The 13,138-nt window shown below is 36.8% G+C and overlaps 1 protein-coding gene and 1 long non-coding RNA gene across 3 annotated transcripts in view; both read left to right on the forward strand.

Annotated features, from left to right (window-relative positions):
* The window catches only part of AUTS2 (activator of transcription and developmental regulator AUTS2), a 1,182,161-nt gene that overhangs the window by 60,462 nt on the left and 1,108,561 nt on the right, over positions 1-13,138 (forward strand). The gene's annotated exons all lie outside the window — the stretch shown is intronic.
* LOC142862440 (uncharacterized) overlaps positions 1-13,138 on the forward strand; it is a 95,944-nt gene that overhangs the window by 18,919 nt on the left and 63,887 nt on the right. Inside the window, exon 2 of the long non-coding RNA XR_012913522.1 lies at positions 1-13,138. This exon is cut by the window's right edge and continues 63,887 nt beyond it. This is a non-coding gene — a long non-coding RNA (uncharacterized LOC142862440).

The following is a 13,138-nucleotide window of genomic DNA, read 5'->3' on the forward strand; positions in this document are numbered from 1 at the left end:
GAGTTCAAGACTAGCCTGAGCAACATAGTGAGACCTCATTTCTATAAAAAAAATAAGAAAAAAAAATTAGCAGGGCATGCTGGTGCATCCCTATAGTCCTAGTTACTGGGAAGCCGAGTGGGAGGATTGGTTGAGCCCAGGAATTCAGGGTTGCAGTGAGCTGTGATTGAGGTAATGCACTCCAGCCTGGGCAACAGAGTGAAGCCCTGTCTCTTAAAAGGAAAAAAGGAAATGACACGACTCTTCATGTATTCATCTTTTTGTTCCTTTGCTGAGGCCATTCTTTGCGGTGAAGGAAGTCAAATAAACCTGGAGCTATTCATGAGCAAACTACTGTCCAGTACTATATAATACATTATTTCTTATAGACATCAGTATCTTTGTAGGATCTCCAGTTAATTACCAGGGAAATTCATTTAAAAAAAATATTAAGTCCATAGTTTAAAAAGTAAACTGCAGAGATGATAGCAATTACCAAATGTAAACAGTGTGGCCTTCGAGAACCACTATGAAATTGTTTAGTGAATTAAATTATTATGCTTTTGATATTCACATATCTACTTCCATTGACTGTTAAGGAATATGCTTCAAGGAAGACAGATGAGATATAGGTAAAGTTTATTTTTAAGACACTAATGTTAACTAAAAACAAAACAGTGACTGTCAGATACTTAATGACCTTGAAATCTAGCTTTGGTTTTGAGACAGTATCTTTAAAATGACCAGTGCCACAAATATAGTGCAGAGGAGTTGGAGAGCATTGGAGTATTTAGGAGGAAAGCAAGAAATCAGTAATTTATAGAAAATTACTAACTTGAACTATTGTTGTATAGTTTGCTGGGATTTGAGGGAGTGAAAGAACTTGTCAGAGAAGAATTAAAGAAGGTTAGGAGATGCATAGAGTAAAGAAATACAGGTTTAAGCTTTCCTAGGAATCTAAGGTCAGACACTTATTAAATTTTGTCCATATATGCATTGTTTCTTGTGGAATCCTTTAGTGGAGTGTGATTTTTTTTCTCCTGTCTCTTATTAAATAACTTAAAGGGACAAAATTTAGTGCTTTAGGAAGCAATGTTTTCCTCAAAACACCATGGTAGCCACTTATTGGGTATCTACCAATGGGTGGGTACTTAATACATTTTACAACAGCTCTGCATAGTAGGGCTAATATCCCTATTTTGGGGGTGGGAAAGCTGAGAGTTAATTGGCTTGCTTGAGATTTATAATTAGCAGCCAGAGCCATATTTCAAACCCAAATCTGTCTGCCTCCAGCCCTTATGTTATTACTACTATTCCACTTCTTCAGTGGTTATTTCCCAAACATTTCATTGTTGGATGCATAAATCCAGCTGAAAGCCATACTTCACCACTTAGTATGAATATATCTCTTCTGCATTTCAAGATTTGGCTATCATCTGCTTTTTCTTTCTGGTTACTTTGTACAACATCTATGATTTATTAGCTTCCCGTGTCCCCTTACATGTTAACCATTTTGATCAATATCAAGTTGCTTTTGCTACTTAATATAGAGAAACTTCAGATAGAGGATTTTAAGTAACCTGCATTCAACTGAAAAATTACATTTGGTTTGTCATTGGTGGTATGTGCTCCATACTTCTGTCCTGGCACTCCAGGGGATTCTGAAAGGAAGAGTTGAGAAACAACATTCCAGGCTTAGAGCCTCCACATTCCTTGGGTTCTGTTGGAAGACTTCTTGGCAACATTGAAAGTTGCCTGTGTTTTCATACTGTTTTTCCATCATGGGCCACCTGCCTTCTCTCTTCCTGCTGTTTTCTTTTTGTACCTATGTGGTTAGTGCTCCTGGGGCTCTTTACAGTGGCTTTCATCATTTATACTACTGAGTTTTTCAGGAGCTTTTCTTTTCAAATTTGTTTGAAGTTTGACAGAGCTATAGACTTTTATTTATTTATTTTTAATAAGTTCACTTCTGAACCATTTTGGATTTCATGGTGGCAGCCTCCGGGAGAGAAAAAAACAGAACAAGACAAATTCTAGGAAGAGTCAGGAGGCAGAGAGTACATTGTTGATGGAAATCAGTTACTGTTGATTTCTTAGGCTACAGATCCTAATGGTTGAGAAGTTTAAGTTACTCTGGGCAGTGGCTCTGTAATGTCAGTGAGAAGTTGATCTGGAAAAGATACTAAATTGGACATGGCTGATGTAACAACAAGGATGAGCCAATGCAAAGAAATAGTGCTTTTCCACTTTTTAACCTTCATTGCACAGAGGATGTAGAAAGCCACTCTTGGCCTCCCTATGGCATTGGGAGCCTGCCAGTCAAGGCAGTTTAATTAACAAAGAATAACTCAGGAATGATTGTTGGAAACTCTCTTGCCCCCCTCCCCCGCCCCCCTATAGGTAACACCTAGTTCTGGAGAGACTTCTGTGCATGCAGGCAAGTCTTTTTGATCTCTTAAAATATTGAAGGGACTAGGGAGGAGTAAAGACTGGAAGCCTGGAAAAATTGATTTGTGAGGTAAAAAGATTCAGAAAAGACATTTTCTTGAGAGTGAACTTGCCTTACCAAAATATTATGAAAATACTAAAGAAAAGTAGATTGAATCAAGCTAGCAAGAATTGTTAGAAGGGAAAAATCTTAAAAGAGTAAAATTTGAAAACGGAACGTGTCCTATCCACATTGTTTGCCATTCCATAAACTAATTTCATTGGGGCAAAATGTTTGAAACATTTTCTGCTATTGCAGCTACCAGTGATCAGTTCCTTCTCTCACCCCTGTAAAGGCAGGTACTATAATATTTAGTACCTAGACCATCTGGTGTTGGTGGTTGTTTCTTACATCATGTGACCTGCCTCTACAAATAAATTGTGATTAAGCTTAACCTGGACAGTAAGTGGTATGATACTTTTTTAAGTCTCTAGGGCCTAAAGCCCAAGGGGAAAAAAGTTATTTCTCTGAAAACTGTGACATTTGTGTTGTTGTGTTCTCATGGTTTTGCTAAGGTAGCATTCTACAGTATAAGACAGGTTAGGATTGTGTGTTCTAGAATTATGAACAAGGGTGCCCTTGAGAATGGTAAAAAACATGCTTCAGTGCTGCATGTGTATTTGTGTGTTCCATGTGGAAGATGTTCTGGGCTATGTCTGTCTTTGCTATTTATTTATCACCTATAATGGTGCTGCACAACCACTCCGTGACAGTGTTATTTTAACTTGAAATAGCATGAGGGTTAGGAGAAAATACCTCATGAATGTGAAGGGGGATTCTCTTGGGCATATGTAATTGCAATGATTTGAAATGCTTTCACAGGTTTGTGGAAGAGGATAATTTTTCTTCTTTATTTGCTCCTTTTATCTTGTTCTGAAACCAGTAATACCTCTTCTCCCATCACCCATATGTACTTCTTATTCCCTTCTCTTTCTTTCCCCCCCTATCGACTCCCTCCTTCTTCCTCTCTCTCTTTCTTTCCTTAAAAGAAAACCCTTCCTAGTAAGAGTCAAAGGCATTTGGAGCTTCCTGTTTTTTATTAGTGCTTTTTGAGTAGACTTTTGAGTGCTGGGTAGGGGATGTGAAAAGTCAGGGCCATTTGATAGTAATTGCTTTCTGGAAGAGCCAACCATTTTATTATAAGGTCAATGGGTGTTTGGGGGCATTGTTTTCTTGTTCCAGGTGTGTTCTGAATGTTGCTGGTGGTGGTAGTGACCCCTTAGCAGGGTGCTCAGCACTGTTGACATTTTGGGCTGGATAGTTCTTTCTTGTGGGGATACATGCATTGTAGCATGTTTAGCAGCATTCCTGTCCTCTACACACTAGTTACCAGTAGCATCCCTGAAGTGTGACAACCAGAATGTCTCTAGACATTGCCAAATGAGGATAACTCTGGTGGAGAATTTCTGTCTTAGAAAGAGAAAAAGGGATTTGTTTGGAGCAGAGGGTAGCCAGGAACCTCTTAGAGCTGGAGCCTTCATTTAGGTACTTTGGTATGTTAAAAGAACCTCTCAGATACCAGTGATAAAGGCGTATTTAGATTGTTGAGATTCCTGTATAATCCATAAATAACATTTTAGCACTTGGCTTCAATTTCCTAACACTAGAAATGTAGATAGCGTTATTTTTCCTTATTTTCAAAATGAGGAGGTCTGTAGTATAATAATCTCTTAGGTTTCTCCCAACCCTCACATTTTATGATTTTAGTTATAACAGACATCTTATGGAATTACAGAATTTGAGAGCTGAAAATTTATTTGTGATCATTTAGTCTACTTCTATTAGTTCTATCCAGTGTGGTTTCCACAAATAGGTCAGGCTAGAAAAAAAACAGTTGCTTTTTTATAAGTGGAAATTATTAAATGCTCATATTTAGAGAATTTATCACAACAGCCTTTTATAAAAATGTTTCCTTTTTTTTTGGTCTCTACCTGCCCCCTCCAAATATTTACTTTTCGAACTGACTGTGATATAGGTGACTTTCTGAGCTTCAAATGTCTGTTGTTTGGAATCAGGCTTTTAAATGTTGGTGTTTAATATTCCCAGGCCTAGGTTGGTACTATTATTGTCAAACAGTTTAATGGTCTGCTACCTTAATGAGGGAAACTTTGACTTCTCAGAGTGCCCTGGCTGACATATTGGAATTAAATTGGTAAGCCTTCTATTCCAACTGCTTATTTATGCTTTAAACATAAATGAGAATGGAGAAGATTTTTTTTGGCCTGAGTGAGAGGTGGTTAAGAGGGAAATCTAATACCTTTTATGGGTTTATATGCTTCACATATGATGTGCCCAACCAGAAATAATAAGATACACACCAGATGTGAAGGTACTAGCTAATATAATTATGTTGGAAATCATTTTCACCATTTGAGGGCTGAATTACATTGAACTCATTTCTTCAACTCCAACAGCATTTGGTGTAGTTGCTGCTAAAATTTGAATTGATAGCTGAGATGAAGTACTCACATTTGTGCTTTTACTAGAAGGGTTGGATTGTGTCTATTTTTTGTATTTCTGGAGCTTGATAAACTGTAAAGCCTAGAATATTCAGATTTATGGCAAGGCTTAGATTGATGGGGAGGTGCACTGTAGTGTAAGTTAATACCTTAGTATACTTTCTGTGGGCTCTTGCCTGGAAAAGCAATCTGAAGTTATAATGATCAGACACAATGCTGTTCTTAAGCCTTATTGGTAATAACAGGTCTCTTAGCCTGTGCTAAAAAGGTAATGTTGCATGCATTAAATATTCAACAAAGGGCTTGAACTGTGCTTACTTTGGCAAATAAATAGATCCCAAAATGAATCAAACAAATTGTAATGCAGAACAAATGGAAATACTTGAGGATTTGTCTTAGATATTTAAACTCATATTTTATCCTCCATGTCCTTATTGTACCCTCAGAAAGAAAAGAATCTTTTTAAAATGGCAGTGAAAGGGCAGTGTTATCTCATATTGCAGTTGTGGACCCAGTCTGTTGGCCTATATTTTCTTTCACTCCTAGCCATGTAAAGTAAAGAGGGTACTTACGGTGTTTATTTCATCCTGGAAGATTTTTATAAAGAACACTTTCTAATGAAGCACAGCACATGGCATCATTATCATTTCTAATACAGAGAACTCATTTTCAATTTTGCTATCAAAGAAAAATGACAAATAGAGAATGCAAGAAAAACCAGATGGACTAACTGTATTAGGAGCTTAGTATGCATATTTTGTGTCACATATTAGCATTCATTAAGTCAAAAGGGAAAAAAATGAGTTTTGCCTACATGCATTAAACCAATAAGGCTGGCAAAGTTCCAAGCTAGCTCTTGTGGATTAATTGTTTCATAACTGTTTTAATTAAAATTGTTCAGTATATGATTAACCTAAAAGTTTTAATTTCCACAAAACTGTTGAACAAATGAGACATTAATATTTTACATTAACCATGGCAATATTGCTGTGGTTTTTAGAGCTGCTGTGCTTGTTCAAGTAAAACATGGCAAGTGGTAGTGGAAAGTGTTCTGTATCTCATGTCACTACTAAGAAAATCTGCAAATCAGAGCACATTCCATAGATGAGCATTTATGCAGTCATCCTTGCCTCTCCTGTTCAGACTATCAAGGTAGAGCTGGGCTGAAGAGGTTAAGAATATAACACGGCAAGAATCAATGTATTATGTTTTTCTTCCATTTGGCTCCAAAGTAGTGTTAGTATATTAAGTGAGATCCTTAGATTAAAAGGGGTTGGCCAGTGGGGATTGTGACATTATTGTTAAATTCTGTGGTTTTAATGTAGGAGATAAGTACAATGTTAGTTCTGGAATCAAAGGGAAGAAAGGAAAGGTTTGGATGACCCATCACCTTTATTTCTTGAGGTTCTTTAGGTTGGCACCAGGCTAAGTTTGATAAAACCATATCCCATTTTGCAAATGGTAAAACTGAAGCCCAGTAAAGTTTTACTGTATGTATCTATACCTACTTAAATACACAGATTTGCATTTCTCTCACTCTTCCTTATTCCCACTTTCTACATAAGCCCCCATGATAATGTACTTCAGTTTGTTAAAAGGTTGGGATGTCTTTCTTCTCCCCTCCTATAAGCCTTTCACTCTCACTTCACTGTGGGTTTGGGTCATGGTACTATATAAATTCAAGGTAGCAGTGGTATTTAAATCCCATTGGAGGATATTTTAAATGGTAAGATTCATGCTGTGCAGTGTAAATGATGTTAAAATTCAGCCTGTTCTAACTGTCCATATAGTGATAGATTTTTTAGGTCCTAGACTGAGCTCACCCGTTAGATTGTATGACACTTGATACAAGGTCTTCCTCACAGATTTAGATCTGTGGGAATCTGGGTTGCAGCTTCTGAACAACAGAAATATATCTGTCTTATACTTACATAGTCAGGATCATGTAACATTGTGATCTATCCAGATTTCCAGGTACAGTCCTAATTTGATCTCTTTGTTACCTTGTCCAGTTGTTTCTTCCTAGATTCCCTGTGTTAGCTTTCCTTCCTGTTCTGTATAATTATTCTCCCTCCTAAATTACTTCTGTTTAACTTTTTAAGCACCAGATTCTGAATAAATGATTCATATAATCAGTATTTTTGAGGTAGTTAATAATCAGAGTACAATCATAAGTTTTAAGTTGCCACATTTGCCAGAAAGCCACCTTTACACAAGTGATTTTTGATATAAATGGTGTATCAGGCATGTTGTTATCTATTCCTTTCTTTAAGCTCTCTTGAGTTCTATTATTATGTGAATTTAGACCATTAGAAATGTGCATGCATGGACCATATTATTTTGGTTTTTCAGAGAATTGCCATTATGGAGTTAAGTGCTGTGTCCTTTGTAAATGGAGAATAATAGCCCTTAATTTAAGAATTCAATATTCTATAGTTAAAGAGTATTTCTGTCTTTTGAAAAACCTTAATCTGGTATCTTAATGTTTCTTATATACATATGCATACATATTTACACATATATTTATAACACACATGAATATAAAACACTTCTCTAAGAATTCAATGCCAGGAAAAAATTTCTTCTGACCAACATGTATGCATTCTGCTTACTCTTAAATATTTATTGAATGAAGAATCATTTGCTTACGTATTATGTAATTAGGTAAGAGAACTATTGCATTTCCTGGGAAATTCCAGACTTAGTAACCATTTTTAGATACTAACCCTGAGTACTTGGCGATCAAGTACTATTACTCTTTTGTTTGGTGAGTACTATTTTTCATCTGCTTTTAACAGGATTTTCTTTGATTAAAAACTGACTTCTAAGCCTTGATGCATCTGTACTGGAACACATGTGTAGGTGAACAATAAGAGGAGTCATGCATATGGTTCCTGCTCTGTAAGATCTGAGGTTCTTGGTCTTAAGACAGTACATATTGAACAAGAAAAATAAGTGCCTGTCTTTGTTTTCTGTTGCTTATAACAGAATACTTGAAACTGGGTAATTTATAAAGAAAATAAAGTTATTTCTTACATTTATGGAGGCTAAGAAGTCCAGTGTCAAGGGACTACAACTAGTGAGGGCCTTCTTGCTGGAGAGCACTCTCTGCAGAGTCCCAGGGTGGCACAGGGTGTCACATGATGAGGGGACTGAACATGCTATAATAGTTCAGGTCTCTCTTCCTCTTCTTAGGAAGCCACAAGTCTCCCTCCCATGATAACCCATTAATCCATCAATCCATGAATGGATGAATCCATTTATAGGTCCCAGTCACCTCTTAAAGGCCCCACCTATCTATATTGCCACATTGGGGATTAAATTTCAACATAAATTTTGGAGGGGACAAACACTTAAACCAAAGCAGTGCCCAAATCAGGATTTTGACATTAATACTGTAGGAGTAGTAGTTGGGGACTTAACTGCATTTATTCTACCTCTTTTCTGGATTTTATTACCTTAATGAATGTGCTTTCTGATCCGCTGAGTCCCATTTCCAATTCAGTTGCAGTAATTACTGTTGGGATAAACCTCCTGGGTGTGAGGCTGGCTATTTTCTTGATCATCTTTCTACAGCCTAGTTTCCACCTCTACCTCTTATTAAAAGCTATGTGTGTACTGCTGCTCATCAGCTAAATGACTATACTTTTCTCATTTGTTTTTCTGATGTAACAGCAGCCTTCCAAAAATACCACCAAGTCTAATAATCCTTTTGCTGTTCAATACATCTTTTGTCTGAAGCTTAGTTACTGTCGCCTGACAGCTGATGGCAAGCAACAAATGAATGTTTAAATGGTGTGTAATTCAACAGATGTGCCCATCCAGGTGGTTCTCCTAATAGCTGCCACCCAGTGGGTTGGAGGGAGTGGGTTCAGATATTCTCTGTTGTTTGGCTAGCTCATTCTTGGTGATTATAATCTGACTTATTTTGCTTCTATTAAGTTTTTATGGCTCTATTTTGCTACTTAATTTTGATACATGTAGGCTGTATGGCTTCTATTTGGGGATGGTAAATTTCAAGTAATGAAGAAAGTTAACTATTATTGTGTAGCTTTAGTAATTCCCATTGATCATCATCAAATAACATTCTCTGAGAGTCCCAGGTGTATAAAGCTCATTTTAGAAAGTACACATATAGTATGCCACATTCTATCAAAACATAGTAATTGTGGTTGGCCCACTTTAAACATTATTCAAAGGAGGAGGGAAACTACCTATAGGCTCCTGCTATGTAGTACTTAAAATATACAGACCAACACATTTTAGCACATGGTAATCTTTGTGAAGATGTCCTGTCAAACAAGAGAAGTAAATAATCTTCTTTTTTTTTTTTTTTTTTGAGACAGAGTCTCGCTTTGTTGCCCAGGCTAGAGTGAGTGCCGTGGCGTCAGCATAGCTCACAGCAACCTCAAACTCCTGGGCTCGAGCGATCCTTCTGCCTCAGCCTCCCGAGTAGCTGGGACTACAGGCATGCGCCACCATGCCCGGCTAATTTTTTATATACATATCAGTTGGCCAATTAATTTCTTTCTATTTATAGTAGAGACGGGGTCTCGCTCTTGCTCAGGCTGGTTTTGAACTCCTGACCTTGAGCAATCCGCCCACCTCGGCCTCCCAGAGAGCTAGGATTACAGGCGTGAGCCACCACGCCCGGCCTAATCTTCTTTCTTATCTGTGAACCCAGCAACCAATTTGCTTACAGTTCCTTCAAAAACTGTTAAGATTACTCTGTGGCTGGTTATGTCAGTTGGCTAGAAAAATGGTATTGGAATTAAGTCAGCTTTAGCCCATCTATGATGCCCATCTTTCTTAACTTATGGTCAGCCATATGTTTAGACTACATGAGGTAGGAGGTATGACTGGATACAAGTTACATTCCTGGAAAAGATACCAAAATTATTTTGTTCTACTAAAAGTGCCAATTAGTGGTGCGTGTGTGTGTGTGTGTGTGTGTGTGTCTGTCTGTCTGTCTGTCTGTGTGTTTTTCCCCTTCACATATGCACAGTATTTTTATACCTATCGTGAGAACGTGTTGTTTTTTTTTCCTGATCATATATGTGAAAACCATTTGTTGGTAGTAATAGTATACAAGTCAGGATAATTGTGGGGATGGGGTGGGGAGAGGAAGATTTGATCATTGAGATACACAAAGGGGGCCTTTGACGTATCATAATGTTCTATTGATTAATCATGATTATGATTGCAATGTGTTCATTTTATTATCCTTGTAGGAAATATACATGTTTTCTACAGTGTTCTGTATTAATATGTCTTACTAAATATATATGTTTACTGGAGAAGAATTTGGAAAATATGCAAAGAAGCACAAAATAGAAAATGTTATCAGTGATCCTGTGTACAAAGAAATAATCATTTTTGGGGGGCATAAACCTTCCCAGTATTTTAGGGGCATGTACACATCATAATATATATCTACTTTCATGGTTTCAGATTTTAATAAAAAATACATATATGCATGTATGTATATAAATACATGTATGTGTATATAAACCTGACTTTTTGATTTATTATGATATTTTGACATGAGGTTTGGGATTCTGTAGAGTTAATAGCTATATAGAGTAACATTGTCGGGCTATATATTTTTTGTCCAACCCTCTATTCTTTCAAATTGATTTGTTTCTAATATTTAGATATTATAAATAACACTTATTTACCTTGTAGGTATTTAAAATTAAATAGGATAAAGTGGACTTTTCTTTGTTTAGTGTGCAGAAATGTTATGAAAGGTAAATTTTATTGGACAGGGTAACTCTGGCTTAAAATGCTATTTGAAAGATTATTTTTTCCCCTGAAAGAAAATTGAAAAAATTTTTACTTTTTTCCTCTATGAAGGAGGTGTGTGTCATTTGTTGTAAGTAGGAGATGGCCCATGACATCTTTAAACTCTGTTGTTGGCTGTGAAATTATTTTATTCATTAACTTATTAAACTCATTTATTGAATACCAGTTGTATTCCAGGTGTTTTCTCCTACATCTGAGGATATAGAGATGGAGATCTGGTTTCTGCTTTCACAGTCTGGTGATGTTGTAATGAGTAGTAGGGCTTGGGATATTGTCAGTCCATAGACTCTTGAGTTTCCCCTCGGATTACTTTGCCATGCTTATATTATTAAACAGGTCATATAGGAGCTTATATACCAGAGAAGTTGCTACTTTACTCTCTCTCCCTCAATTCCTCCACCCCCAGACTCTATGTATGTTCTTATTTAAGTTAGTTGGAGTCTTGGAATTCCATGGTTGGTGGGCAAGACGTGAATAGGGCAGAAACGGAAATGACCTTTTCATGTACAATGTGAGCATGAGAGAGGATTTGCAATGCATTAACTCCTTTCTGATATTGCCAAGGTCCTTTTGAGCTCTGAAGTTCTGTGATTTTCTGATACTTGGGCCTCTGGAGATCCTAATACTGAATCCTTTTTCAAACATTAAATTTGTAGTAGAGGAAGAAAATTATATTTCTCCTTTTGAGATGCCATCTAAACTTTGGAGTATAAATACAGACTTAAGAATGAAAGAAAGGAGAAAAGTGCATTTGCCCATCCCAGGCAATCAGATGGCATTGAGAATATATCTGTTCATCTTTTGTGAACAAAGTCAGTAGTGGAATGATTGTTTTTTTTACCCGTTCCTTAAAAAAAGAGGTACTTTTTGGGGTTTCTATTTGGAGAGAGCCATTTTTGTGGCTTAAGCTTCAAGTTAGAAATATTTTGGCATAGAAAAATATATGGGGCCCAAGAAATATCTGGTATCATTCATGATCAGACCAAAATAAAAGAAAACTTATTTTTTAGGTGGATTGTTGGGTCCTGAATTAATGGTGACTGTTAAGTTCTTTTGCTAGGAAAATATAAAAAGAAAAATTTTCTGGACAAATGGGCCCTCCCCACATATAATTAATTAAGCAGTATGCTGCCCATTTTTTAAACTTGATTTGCTTGTACTTCACTTTTACTACCTTCTGCATGCTTCCCTGGTACCTGCATAAGGGGTTTCTGGTGGAGGAGAAACTTCTACTAGACCATGAGTAAGTAATAGTCTTGATCCCAACACTCCTTTGTTACATAGCCTTGGGCAAATGACTCAAGTAATCAGCTTCTCTTTTCAAAAGAAGACAGAATAATGGCCAGCAAACATAAAAAAATGCTCAACATCTCTAATCATTATAGAAATGCAAATCAAAACCACAATGAGATATCACCTAACCCCAGTGAGATTGGCCTCTTCAAAAAAATCCCAAAACAACAAATTCTGGCTAGGATGTGGAACAACAGGAAACACTCTTACACTGTTGGTAGGACTGCAAATTAGTGCAACCTCTGTGGAAAAGAATTTGGAGCTACCTCAAAGAGCTAAAAATAGAAATGCCATTTGATCCAGCAATAGCACTATTAGGCATCTACCCAAAAGAGCAAAAGACATTCTATAATAAAGACATCTGCACCCGAATGTTTATGGCAGCACAATTCACCATTGCAAGGATGTGGAAACAACCCAAGTGCCCGTCAGTTCATGAGTGGATTATTAAAATTGGTATATGTATACTATGGAATATTACACAATTATAAGAAACAACAGTGATCTAGCACCTCTTATATTTTCCTGGATTGAGCTTGAGCCCATTATCCAAAGTGAGGTAACACAAGATCGGAAAAATAGGCTTGCCATCAAATTGGTACTGACAGATTAACACTATGGTGCTCACATGATAGTAATATTCTCTAGGGATTAGGAGGTTGGGGAAGTAAACTCACAACTAAAGGACACAGTGAGCATTATAGAGGGGAAGAGCATGCCTCTAACCCTCACTAGAGAGAGGCAAAGACATAAAATGTAACCAAAATGTTTGTATCCTCATAATACCGTGAAATAAAAAAAAAATCAATTCCTTCTTTTGTAGAATGGGGTAATGGCAAATAATGCTTGCCCAGCCTATTTTATAACATCGTTGCAAAGATTAAGAATGCATGTAGGAAAGTGTGTATTATAAGGTGGTACTTAGATATAAAAAAGAAGTGAACAGGAATTAGAACAAAATGCTTAGCTTTTTGGCTGCTGCCAGTGTATGTGTGTGTGTGTGTTTTTACTGTTGGCAGCCTAGTATCTGTGTGTGAAAGTTAGAGGTAAATCTCAGGGTTTTTTAGATTGATGATGATGAATGATGTGGGCATTGATTAGATAGATTAAGTCC

The sequence above is a fragment of the Microcebus murinus genome, chromosome 19 (genome assembly GCF_040939455.1).
Source record: "Microcebus murinus isolate Inina chromosome 19, M.murinus_Inina_mat1.0, whole genome shotgun sequence".
NCBI lineage: Eukaryota > Metazoa > Chordata > Mammalia > Primates > Cheirogaleidae > Microcebus > Microcebus murinus.